This window comes from Camelus bactrianus, chromosome 10 (assembly GCF_048773025.1).
Source record: "Camelus bactrianus isolate YW-2024 breed Bactrian camel chromosome 10, ASM4877302v1, whole genome shotgun sequence".
Taxonomy (NCBI): Eukaryota; Metazoa; Chordata; class Mammalia; order Artiodactyla; family Camelidae; genus Camelus; species Camelus bactrianus.
This window is the reverse complement of record NC_133548.1, coordinates 40600071-40613194: the sequence shown is the minus strand read 5'-3', so window position 1 is coordinate 40613194 and position 13124 is coordinate 40600071. Positions and strand designations below refer to the sequence as shown.

At 42.7% G+C, this 13124-nt stretch overlaps 1 non-coding gene across 1 annotated transcript; it reads left to right on the top strand.

Annotated features, from left to right (window-relative positions):
- Nucleotides 1–3908: 3908 nt before the first annotated feature.
- Nucleotides 3909–4015, top strand: LOC123619628 (U6 spliceosomal RNA). The gene has a single exon (XR_006728309.1). It is a non-coding gene; the product is annotated as a U6 spliceosomal RNA (small nuclear RNA).
- The last annotated feature ends 9109 nt before the right edge of the window (nucleotides 4016–13124 follow it).

Here is a 13124-nt window from a genome sequence, read left to right as displayed (position 1 = left end):
TGAAATAAGCTAGAAAGAGAAAGAAAAATAACATATGATATCACTCATATGTGCAATCTTAAAAAAAGACACAAATGAATTTATTTACAAAACAGAAACAGACCCACAGAATAGAGAACAAACTTATGGTTACTGGGGGGATGGGGGTGGGAAGGTATAAATTGGGAGTTCAAGATTTACAGACACTAACTACTATATATAAAATAGATATACAACAAGTTTATACTGTAAAGCACTGGGAAATATATTCAATCTCTTATAGTAACCTATAATGAAAATGAATATGAAAAGGAACATATATATGTATATGTATGACTAAAACGTTATGTTGTACACCAGAAATGGACACAACATTGTAAACTGACTATACTTCAGTTAAAAAAAAAATGTGTGTTGGTGTTACATGTATAGACTCATAGGACAAAATAGAAAATTCAGAAACAGACCTAACTGCATTAGGAAATTTAGTATGCTATGAAGGCAAAATCTCAGATTAGTGGGGGAAATGATGGTCTTTTTAATCAAAGGTACGGACTGACTGAATAGACATGTGTAAAAATATAAAATTGTATTCATTCTCTACATTGTATACCGAGATAAATTCCAAGTGGATGAGAAAGTTAAATGTATTAAAAGGATCCATACAAGTACTGAAAAAAACAAGTCTGAATTATTCTACAATCTGAGTGTGAGGGGGAACTTTCCTACCTTTGACTCAATTTCAAGAAGTCATAAGGGAAAAGATTAATGAATTTTATTACATGAAAATAAGACAAACAAAAACCTGTTTACTTACATAGGAAAAAAAAACACCATAAGGAAAGTAAAGAGACTTATAAATAACAAAGTTTTTCAACTTTTATCATAGATAAAGGGTTAGTATTTCTATATTTAAAGAACTTTTTAAAAGAAAGAACAAAAGATCAATAATCATATAGAGAAAAAAAGGCTGGAGATACATACAGACAAATCACAGAAAATGAAATGCAAATGCCTTTTATCTATATGAAAAGCTCTTGATTGTGTACATAATAAAAGGCAAATTTAAAATATAGTAATATGCTATTTTTCCAATTATCCGAGTGGCAAAAACCCAGTAGTTGGACAAATTCTCTTTTGTCCAGGCTTTGAGAAAACAGGCACTCTCATCACTGCTGGAAACAATGCAAAAAGGCACAAATCCAATGGAGAGGAATTTGGCAATATCTAGCAAAATCATGTATGCACTCTGACCCAGGAAGCCTATTTGTCGGAATCTGTCCTAAAGAAACAATGACAGAAACACAAAAACATGAAAACATATTTTTGTAATAGCAAAAACCCAAATGTCCATCAGTAGGGGACGAGTTGAATGAACTTTGACATAGTCAAATAGTTAAGTACAATGCAACTATAGAAGGGCACGTGGAACATCTATAAGTAACCATGGTGTGATTTTCAGAATATAATGCTAAGTGGGAAAAAAGGTGAGCTAAAGTATATATAATAAGCTACCATCTATCTAAGAAAGTATATATGTATGCATGTAAGGTTTTGCTTATGTAAAAATTATGGAAGGGTAAACCATAAAATAAATAAAATTGTCTAAAGGGAAAGGAGAAAAAAGAGAGATGAGTTTGGGATAGAAGCTGGACTTCTTTGAATAATATGTTGTTTTTTAGACCCAATTTTAGAACCATGAAAATGTTTTAGGTGGTTATAAATAACATTGAATCAGAATGAAAAAGGCAATTCCTAAAATCAAGGGGAAAATAAAATAAGTGGCCCTAACTGTGCACTGAATTGATGGCTTAATTATGCAGAAGCATGTTATTTTAAATGATTTGAAAATACAGTAATTCAAATGTCTGCCTCTAGTAAGATGTACCTAAGATCTGCAATAATAATAATAATATTTTCACTAATCATACATTTGATATTGATTTGATATGAATAGATGTGTGTAGGTGTTTAAAAAGGGATAAAGAAAATAAGCAATCATGCCATTGTCATTAAGAACCAAGACTTTTAGCATAAAAGAAAAAGATGCATAATAAAATCAAAGAAGTTAAGCAAAGCCCTGTGATCCTAAATTTGAATTGAAAATATCAGTATAAACTTACAGCATGTTTTCTCTTTAAGAAATATTTTCACTTCCAAGATTGGACATCTTTTCTTTCCAAAAAGCAAGGAATCTATCAACAACAACTAAGGTCATGGTTGTGTCAGAAATTGGGAAGTAGCTCAGGAAAGAAGCGCCCATTCACTGGCCAGAGATGGGAAAACCTGAGAATCAAAGAGAACACTGGTTGCAATGGGTCGAAACACATGGAGTATTTTTAAATCCATGACTTCCTAATGATACTATAAAACAAAAAGTCTCATTGGTCACCACTGGAGGATGTAAAGGAACCAACCCACTAATTCTGAATACTGGTTAAGTGTAGGGAAAGAATCAAGCATTTAACCCATTTTTTCCTGATTAAACTGTCATAAATTGAACACATAGTTGATAAGAAAGTAGTTCTTTATGGGAATAGCCCAGGTAATAAATGAGGAACTAATGATAGAGTTAGAATGTCACCATTTTTCAAATCCCCAAATGAAATCATGGATCTGGGTAATGCGGACCAATGGCCATTATATCACAAAGGAGACAACCAGTCGTTACGAGATGGCTGATGGAAGCACACAACAGTACCTACAATATAGCCTTGAAAATAACAAATGAATCTGAATCAGACCAAGTCACTAGGCGAGCTGCCATGTTATGGGAAATACAAGGGACAAAGGAGCAAGGTAGGTAACACCACAGTGGTGCAGTCCTATCTGGGAAGTAGGAAATGACGTGGTCTCTTCAACAAATTAATTGCAAGGGAATAAAAAGAGGGCAGGGGAATCTATAAATCAAAGAGACTAAAAGAAATACCAGCCACTTGCAATGCGTGACTCTTATTTAGAACCTGATTCATCTGGAAAAAATAGGAGACAATTGTGGAAATTTGAACACTAGCTAGATATTTAATGGTATTAAGAACTTGCTAATTTTCTTCCTTGTACTCATGATAAGATTGTTCTTTTAAAAAGTTCTTATCTCTTAGAAAGGCATACACAAATATTTATAGGTGAAACAATATGATTTGGGGGATGTGTTTGAAACAGTCTGGCAGGAAAAGTATAAATGAAATGAAAGTGGCTGTGAGTTTACTGTGTGGCTGAGTGACAGGTACGTGAGGGTTCCTTGTACTATTACGTCTAATTTTTTAAATTTATGTATTTGTAGTAATGACTTCTAATACAAAAGTTCACAATGGGGTAATCACTGTATTTCAGTGAAGGTAGACCGTTTGAAAGGAGAGAACTGAGCAGGACAATCCATTCTGCAGAAATTTACCCCAAAATGTATCTTTTCTGGGGCAGGGGTGCTTTTTAGGCAGCCGCACTTCTGCTAGGGCTGGATTACTTGTGAAACGAATGTCCCACTCAGAGTGTAGCGTGCCAACAAAGCTCTCCATCTGGAGAGGCTGCCAAGCCTTGACACAGGATCCTGGCAGCCCCAGCCTCCTTCCCAGGCTAAAACAGCCTTTCCTAAAAGCTGGTCTGAGATATTCTGCCAATCCACAGTCAGGTGGTGGCTACCCTACTGGCATGTCCGATAACATACCTCTGATACTCAGGTACCTCAGTCACCTCTTCTGCAAAGAAGTCCTCTCTGACCCACCTTGTCCATGGAGAGCTCTCCTTCTGTAGGTTTTAACAGTTGCTTTTTCAACAAAAATTCCCTGCCTGTACTGCTTACACTGCCTCTGTTTCTTCAGACATATTTCTATCCAAATCACACACACACACACACACACACACACACACACACACACACACACACACACACACACAGAGTAGCAAATCGTATCTTACAAGAATAGGTACCAGTGCTTGCTTAGCAGCACATATACTAAAATTTGGAACAACACAGAAAGGATTAGCATGGCCCCTGTGCAAGGATGACATGCAAATTCATGAAGCGTTTCATAGTTTAAATTAAAAAAAAAAAAGAATAGGTACCATATACCCATTACCTGCTGTGTCAGGCACTGCTCAGCCCTTTGCATTCAGACCTCACAATGACCCTGAGAGGAGATATTATTGGCCCATTTTACAGATGAGGAGATGGAGACAGAAGCTTTAAGTAACTTAACCAAAGCCACAAAGCTGGTAAATGGAGAGCTGGGATTTAAATTCAGGTCTATCTGCTTGCAAAGCATGTTTATTGAATCACTATGCTGAATTGCCTTCTTTAGCAGCAAAGTGGCTATTCAGTCAGTGTTTGCCAGAAGATACATGAATCTAGCTGAGAAATTCAGGCATGCTGCTCCATGTCTCCCTTCCACATCTTTATTATGTCCTAATGTCGGGCATCGTCTCTGCTCCATTTAGTGGTGGGGCGGAAAGATGCATTCCACTGGGCCTGGAAGAATATAAACACATCTGGAAAGAGGCCACTGCGGGGCAAACCATACTCCACCCAGAGTGAGGACAGGAGGGGGTGTCTATAAATAATCAGAAGAGTGTGAAGAGATTCTTTCCCCTGGGGCTCCCTTCGCAAAAGGTTGATGGTAATTGATGAGGCTACAAGGACATGCCAATCCTTCTGCTCTTAGAACCAGGTGTGATTATTTACAGAAATGTCACTTTCCCAGCCCTCACTCCCCATCTCTGCCAGAGGCTTGGAGATCAGCAAATATCAATTTACTGCTGCCCTGGGGCACACGGCAATGAGCCACCTGTACACCCATTGCCTACAAACCAGGCTCAGGCTCCCACTTGGACTGAGAGCTTCTTCCTCCTTGGAAATTTGAAGAGAGGGAGGGAGAGGGATCACAGGTTTCCCCCCTTTCCAGGCAGAGAGAGGTCAGGTGACCTCCCTGGAACCATATCACAAACCACCATGTCAATAAAATCTGGAGTTCCCACACTGCTCAGCTCACAGTAGGGGAAATAAATAGACCGCTGGACCAGAAGTCAGAAGTGTGGATACTGACCCCAGATGGGCCGTCTGTTTGCAATCAGTGTCTGAGTTGCAGCTCCCACACCTGTAAAAGGAGGCTAGTCTTCAGTCACATGCCAGATTTTCAGTTTTTGAAAAGAATAAATTAAGTGATCCTGTTAAATGATTTGTACTGTGTGAGAGATCATCATTACTATAGTCATTATTACCATGCAGTCCTAGAACCCACTGTTAGCAGTGCCCAACATAGGTCTTAAAAATGCCTTAAACCTGTACTGCCAGCACTTTCGTGGCCTTGCTGGTTAGTGATCAGCCCAAATTACCTTGAAAAACATAAAAACCAAACCTATGAACAAAAGCTAGAGAATAAACAACAGTTTGCCCACGTACAGACTAGACTTGGGGATTCTTACCCATGGATTATCAAAGGGAACCTGGGCAGGATGGGAGGTTGAGTTTTGAAACCATCCGAAAGGAAACTTTTATTTTAACAGTATCCCTTTCCATTTTAAATAGAAACATGAGTCAGAGACAGAAACTCTAGGTCTTCTATTGTGCAGTACAGCAAATTCAGTAACAATTCCACCTGCTGCACCAGGAAGCCGTGGTATCACAGAGTCCACCAAGGACAGGGTGGTACCCACGCCAGACCTCCTGGACGAGGATGCTCCTCGTGGGGCCCTTGACTCCCTGGGATAGGAGCTTGAGCCCCAGGATGGAAGACACTCTTCTGTCAGCCAGGCTACTGAATTCTCTGTCCTTGGTGCTGGGTGGAAGGAGTAAAACCATTTTAGTTGCTATTTCAACTGTGCTCTCCTATCGTAAACCCTCCCTCCAAACTGTCTCAATGTTTCTAACTCCTCCTCATCCCCAAGCCACTGACCAAGTTTAAGCATCATCTCTTACCTGGACCAGGGCAACAGCTTCCTAATTGGTCTCATTTATTCATCAAGTATCTATTGGGTACTAACTACATGCTAGACACTATTCTAGACCGTGGAGAAAAGTAGTGAGCAGAAGAAACAAAACGGCTGGCTCTCGGGGAACTAGCATTCCTGTGAACCTCATCATCTAGTATCACTCCTTTACAGCCCAGCCTCGATGTTAGCCAACAGAGAAATCTTTCAAAAACACAGGTCTGATCAAGGCCCTCCCAGGCTGGAAATCCTTCCCTGGTACCTCACTCCTAAGGATGAAATTCAAGCTTCATAGCCCACAAAACCCTTCCAGACTTAGCCCCACCAAACCATGCAGCTTCATTCATCTTCACCTCCTCCCTGCCCCCAGCATCATTTATGGTGAAAATAACTTGAAAGAAACAGCAGCAAGCATCACTTGGTGCACCTGGAACTTGCGGGCAGAAGGACCAGCAGGTGTGCCCAGCCCCCTGTCCTCTCGGCATCCTGCAGAGAGGGATGTTTAGTCTGCAGCTCAGCTGTGCATACAGTAGGTCATCAGCGGGCTCTACCCCTTGCTGTGTTTCATTTGTAAGGAGCAAATCTGAAAGTGGCTTTGCTCCAGGAAGGGGAATAAAGGATAAGCCTTTGGGACTCAGACACCAAGAGATACAGGCTGAAGTGCCAGGTGTACGAGGACTGCTGGGAGATGCCAGCTCTGAGCATGTGGAGACCCTGGGAGCCCCCATTCCATGGGAAATTGAATTCAGTCAGGCACAGCTAACTCTGACCGAGGAGAGAGTAAAGCTTATTCAGGTCCTGTGGAACTTGCAGCCTCTTCTGGGATCAGAGAATCATCCATTCTAGCTACCCCTAATGCCAGGCAAACCAGAGAGAGCCCCTAGTGTTATTCATTTGTCAGTTCTCCCTGTCTCCAGCCACACCCTCATCACAGCACATGGTCCCATCCAAAGCCCCAGATGTGCCAAATTCTTCATTCCCCAAGCATGCCAAACACTCTGATGCCTCCATACCTCTACACATGTGCTCCCTGGTGCCTGTGGCACTTTGTCCCCTGTCTATCTGGAAAATGCTTTCTACAGATCTCAAAGAGAGCATATGACAAAAAGAGGTAGTTTATATCATCATTCAAAGCCTTAATTCTCTCCACTGAGGCCTCTGATCACTCCCATACACACACACCAATTCATACATTGGGTAGAATTAAATTTCCTCCCCCAGGAGTCCTGCTAAACTTTGCTTCTTGCCGTCTATTTCTCTACACACTATCTCCCCTCTGAATTATGAGCTTCTCAAATGTAGGGACCATGCCTGCCATCTCTGTATTCTGCCTGCCACAGAGTAGGTAATCAGAGGATGTTTGTGGTAGATATTGGATTGGAGTAGGCACACCGAGCATCCTCCTGCCATGGAGCCTTAACACACGAGGTCCCCTCAGCCTGGGGATGCTCTTCCCACCATTCCAAATGGCTCCTTCCTGCTCTGTGGGTCTCAGCTTTAATTTCACCTCCCCATAAATCAATATAAAATAAGTTATTTTCCACATGGCCCCCTGGTTTTTTCTCCATAGAATTTCCATAATTTATAATATTCGTGGTTAGCTCTCCTGCTTGACCATAGGCTCCAGGATACATAGAACTGTGTGTATTTTATTCGCTACTGTGTGATACAGTGATAAGGGGAGGGGTGAGGAAGGTAGCTTAGTAAGTAATTGTTTTTTATGAAGGAAGTGGATCTGGCCCAGAAAAAAGACAGGTTGATGAGTTTCTCTCTTCTGCCCAGCCCTGTACCGCTCCCACAGCAGTGCTTCTCCACCTTGCTGCGCATTGGAATTACCTGGGCAATTTTATTTCAGTATTTCTTTGCAGGGGGGTAATTAGGTTATTTATTTATTTATATATTTATTTACTTATTTATTTATTATTTTGGATGGAGATACTGGGGATTGAACCCAGGACCTTGTGCACACTGAGCATGCACTCTACCACTGAGCTATGCCCTCCCCACCCCTACCAACCTGGACAGTTTTAAGCATTACTGACACCTGGGTCCCATCACCAGACACTCTGATTCAATTATTAGGGGTATTGCATGAACGTGGCGAGGTGTGGATGCTGCCCCTTGCTTCTAATGTAAGGGCTGGGAGTCACTGCCTAACAGTGGGGCTTGGTCCTTAGGTTTTTAATGGCCTCCTGGGGTCATGATTTACAGCTCTGTCACCTGAGGTCATTGTCGTCACTTGACAGGAAGAAGAAGCCCACATCTCTTCTGGCCACCTAAGCACCATCACCTGATTTCCTCAGAACAGGAAACACATGAAACATAATAGGTTCTGATGCTCCACCAAGAGGTTCCCAGTGAGCAGATGGGATTGACTAGGCAGACTTGGCTTGTCACAGTCGTTCCTTTGAGACATGGCTAACAAAGCAAGATAGTCACCCAGCTGGGACTTTGTTTCTCCATCCTCATGATTTCTGTTCTCCCTCTGGGTGCCCTGCCTTAGGTCACCTGAGTTAAACAGCTCTTCAGCCAGGCTCTCCCCGGTTTTTAAAGGAAGAAGTTGGCTGCAAGTCTTGTGGTTTATTCTGCATATATTCCTCATTGTTTCAGAATAAACATCTTTGAGTAGAGAAAAGTTGCCATCGAGTCTATGTTTAGAAAGATATCTCTGACAATGGGATTTTTATTAGTAGTCTAACATCTTCCAGTCCACAAACTTTTACAGCATTTCCTCCAAAACCCAATCACTGAGCTAGGGGCAGGAAATTTTAAAAAACTGAATAAGATGCAACCCCTCATCTCCATGAACTGGTGGGAGAAATAGGCTGGTAAAGAAATTACTGTGGACAAAGGTAAAAATATGAAGCCAAAGATGAGCCCAAGGTATCACGCGAGGTTAGGACATGATTCCTGAACTCAGTCACAGAGGATGGCTGGGAGTTTGCTGGGTGCAGGTAGGGAGGACTTCCGAGGCAGAGGGGTCAACGTGAACAAAGGCTAATTGAACAAAGACAAGAGAACAAAAATGACTGAGAGAGGAAGCTATATTAAGAAGAAGAAACCACAAGGTGTTGTGGGGCAGAGTGTATGGGAAAGGAGTCACAATAGTGGGTGCTTATACAGTGCTTACAATGTGACTGGCACTAGTGTGTGTGTGTATGTGTGTGTACATTTATTTTAGTTATCTATTTACTCACTTAATTCTCATAGCAACCTAGTGGAATAAGATGATCATACCCATTTTACAGATGAGAAAACCAAGTCACAGGCAGTATAAGTAACTGCCCCAAATCACAAAGCAAGTGGTAAAGTTAGGATTTGTACCAAGGCAGGCTGGCTCTGGAGAATACACTTTTAACTGCCATATTCCACTACCTTTGTGATAGATAATTGGAATAAGTCATGCTTAAAGAGATTGGATGTTATCATGTAGGGCAAGGGCAGCCACTGAAGAATTTTACACAGAGAATGGGACTATTATACACACATAAACACAGAATTAGGGGACGGGAAATTTGAGGGTAGGAGTGGCCATTGGAAGATTGGTAATAGGACAGGAGAAAGAAAAGTCTGGACCAGGGCTATTGTACTAAGGGTGCGAAAGAGAAAATGAACTTGAGAAAAAATTCTCGCATTTGAAATAGTGGGACTTGGTAATTGATCAGAATTAGATATGTAGGGTGGAGCCAAGAATGTTATTAGAGTTCTAATTTGAATGGAAAACAGAGTTTGGGGGTGGAAATGATAGTCAGTCTTGGACATGTTGAATTTGGGGTGTCTGTGGGCACCCAACAGGGATGGAGGACAGACGGTTGGACGTATGGACACTTCCACGATGGCAGTGTGGTCAACAGCTTTGTGTGAGCAGAAAGGAGGAGGAGGGTGAGAATACATGCTACAGTAAGTCCCATAGTCTGCGTACCTCTCCACAAAATGTGTTGTCAGTATCTATCATTTATCGACCTCTCCAAGGTACTGAAGCATTATTTTGGGCTGACATTCTATTTCTCTACAAGCAGGCAAAGTTAGATTTTCGCTTATCAAACTCTATTCATTATTCTAATTTAACTTCTCTGCAACCAGGGTTAGAAGCTGTTTTTAAGCGGGAAGTTATTCGGATCTGAAAGACACAATTGCTTCATTCTGTCGTGACAGGTCAATTTAAGAATGCAAGAGGCTGACAGCATAACTTCCAGGCTCATTTCTGAGAGATGAAACTCATTCCAGAGGTTTGGGGCCTCTCAGGCAGTTTGCTGAAGTAGCAAAACTCTTTTGACTGCGGCTGTAGATTCAGGCCAGGGCACCTTAACCAAAGAAATAGCTCCCGAATACAAACTGCCTCCTAGTGTTCTCTCTAGCTTTCTCCATTTCAGTGGAAGGCAGGAAAAGTGGCTTGTCTGATTGCAGGAGACAGAGCTGTCCATGTGCTCCATTCCCAAAGCCCACCCCAGGAAGCCACTTCCTTCTGAGCCTCCAATCAGTTCAGCCACTCCACCTCATCTCTGTCCTTCACACTGTTGGTCCCCACTCATCACACCAGGAATACAAACCAACAGTAATCCTGCCACTGAAAACCATGGTATCTCACCTTGTACCACAAAACTTGGTCATCGGTTCAGCCTGACATACTCCTCCGCCATCTTTATTTTTAAACAGATGGAAGAAATCTCAAGGTGGTGGGAAAAGGTAACATTCTAGCCAGTGGATGTTACAATGACAGCTAACTGTCTATACAATAACTACTCTCCCTTCCTATTCTGTAGGGGGCAGCAAAACGCCCAGCTAGCGGACTGGAGGGGTCTCAATGGCAAGGGGCCATGGTTTCTGACTCAGCTGAGAGTAAACATCTTTTGTCCCTTTACCCTCTCTCTTCTTCCTGTTGGTATGCTGACATGGCAGCTGGAGCTCCTCTGCCCCAGCCGCTGACCTCCAGGCTTCTTTTACAAGTCAAATATGTGTTTAAGCCACTGTGTTTGAGTTTGGTTTCCTAGCAGCTCTGCAGCTATGAGTGCCTTGAGACAGTGGAAAACAAGGAGACCTAGAACAGCCTTCCCCAGCCTTGGCAGATGTGTCTTTGGGAACAGCCACCAAGAGCACTGCATTGAAATGACCATTATGTGTCCATCTTCCACCCTAAATAGTGAATCCCTTGAAGGCAAACACTGAGACTTATTCACAATTACGGAGCAGCACCTTGCATGGTGAGAAGTCTACAAATGTCTGCTGAATGAACAAGTGGAAACTGCACCAGGGTCTCGTGTTAATGACTGAGTCCCTGGAATTGGCTGATGGATGAAGCTGGGCACCATCAGCCTCGTCTGTAGGATGCTGCCACTGATGTCAAAAATGCAATCTGCATCTAGTCCGCTGTCTCCATGCAGTGGTTGTTGAATCAATACCTCCTTGGGGTGAGAAGAAACCCTTCTTGGGCATTAAAATATTCCACCCTGGTTAGTCACTCAACAAAAAAAGCAGTATGTATCTTTACAGACTAGTCCACCTGTTTCATTAAATTTTTGAGGATCTTCTAGGACCTGATAAATCATCTTAACATCTGCTGTGTGAGTGAAATGTCTTCATTGCCCCCATTTACTGGTGAGAAGCCTGAGGTCCAGAGGGAGACATGACTTGCCCAAGGTCACGTGCCATTCCAGGTAAGGCAGGGATGTGAACCCAGCTCTGCCCACACTATTCCTAGTCACCTGGCTGCCCTTCTACTTCAGAGTAGTGTAGATCTAAGGCTGAGATGTTCTCAGTTCCAAAAGGGAAAACGTGGTACCCTGAAAAAGACCTATGCTTCCCACCCTAAAATTTCTAGGCTCTTCCAGCCCCAAGTGGAGAACAGAGGTGGGGAGGGAAGGAGGCCATGAGCTGCTGGCAGTCTGGAGCCCCAGAGTCCCTCCTAAGACCTGGAAACATGTACAATTGCCTAAATTAAAATCAATATGCTGCTTGACTGGAAGGCTGCGCAATTGTTTTTGAAGCTGGGTATATTATATTCTAAATGTTTAATCTGGCAGAGGCCATAAAAGACGAGTTCCAGGCCATTTGGAGCTTATATTGCGAACAAGATGGTTTGGGAGGCAGCTAAAACCAAAAAACGAAAAAAAGAAGAAGAAAAGTGACAGCGATCCCAACAAAGTGGCACAGACAAATTGCTCTGGTTCAGACATGGATGTTAGGCAGCATTTTGGGATGAAAGAAACTCCTTCATTGACTGGAGAAAGGCAGTGATAAAAAAGCAAGATGGTCGGCTCACTTCCAAAGGCTTGGGGAGGCTTTCCTGAGACGGCAAGAAAAATCAATACACCCAAGGTAGACATGTTGATTCGTGGCGCCAGACAGTCAAGAAAGGCAATCCTACCCTCCAGATATTAAGAGATGACCATTTAGCACGTATGAGTCTGATGCACTGCATGCCCCAGAGGGCAAATCCCCCCAGCCTGAAGCCTGCAGCTGAAATGAGCACATACATATTCCCAGCCAGGGACTCTCCCATTGAAGGCGTCTCAGCTGGGGGAAAGTATAGCAGGGCAGCTAAGTGCTCAGGCCTGTGTCAGAGATGTCAACTCAAATTCTAGCTTTTCCATCGGCTCAGCACCTGCCTCTTGGTCATCTGTCTACAGCTCTGTCTCCTCATCGAGCCTACTCCTCACTGGAATAGAAGGAGTGCTGGTCTGCAAGCACTGTGGTGAGAATTAAATGAGATCGTTGGCACCGTCACTGGTACAGAGCAAGGGCTGAATAAATGTGAGCTCTTTCTATGAAGTTTTTCAGTGTGTAGAAGAGCAAGGACCAGGCAGAGCGATATTTGAATGCCAGGGAAGGTCACAACCTGGCTTCTCCTTTCTATACTGCTGAATTAGGTACATTTTTGGCCATGGACAGTGTCCAGCAACTCTCAGTTACTCTTATGCCAAGAGAATGGCATGAGGGCTTCAGAGCAGGGCAAAACTTGAGCTTTGAAACAAGTTCACTGAAGTGTACCCAGGGTTTATCAGGTTGAACTCTCCTCCTGGAAATATCCTCAGGGGATGAAGACCATCACAGATTGTACCCTTATTACATGCCAGACACTATATCAAACACTTCACTGAGGTCTTACAACTCTGTGAACTAACTGAGGCACAGAGAGGGTAGGAAATTTGCCCACAGTCACACAGCAGCCTTGGAAGGAGACAGAAACCAAATTTGGATTTCAAAATCCAGTATTTGTTCCACTA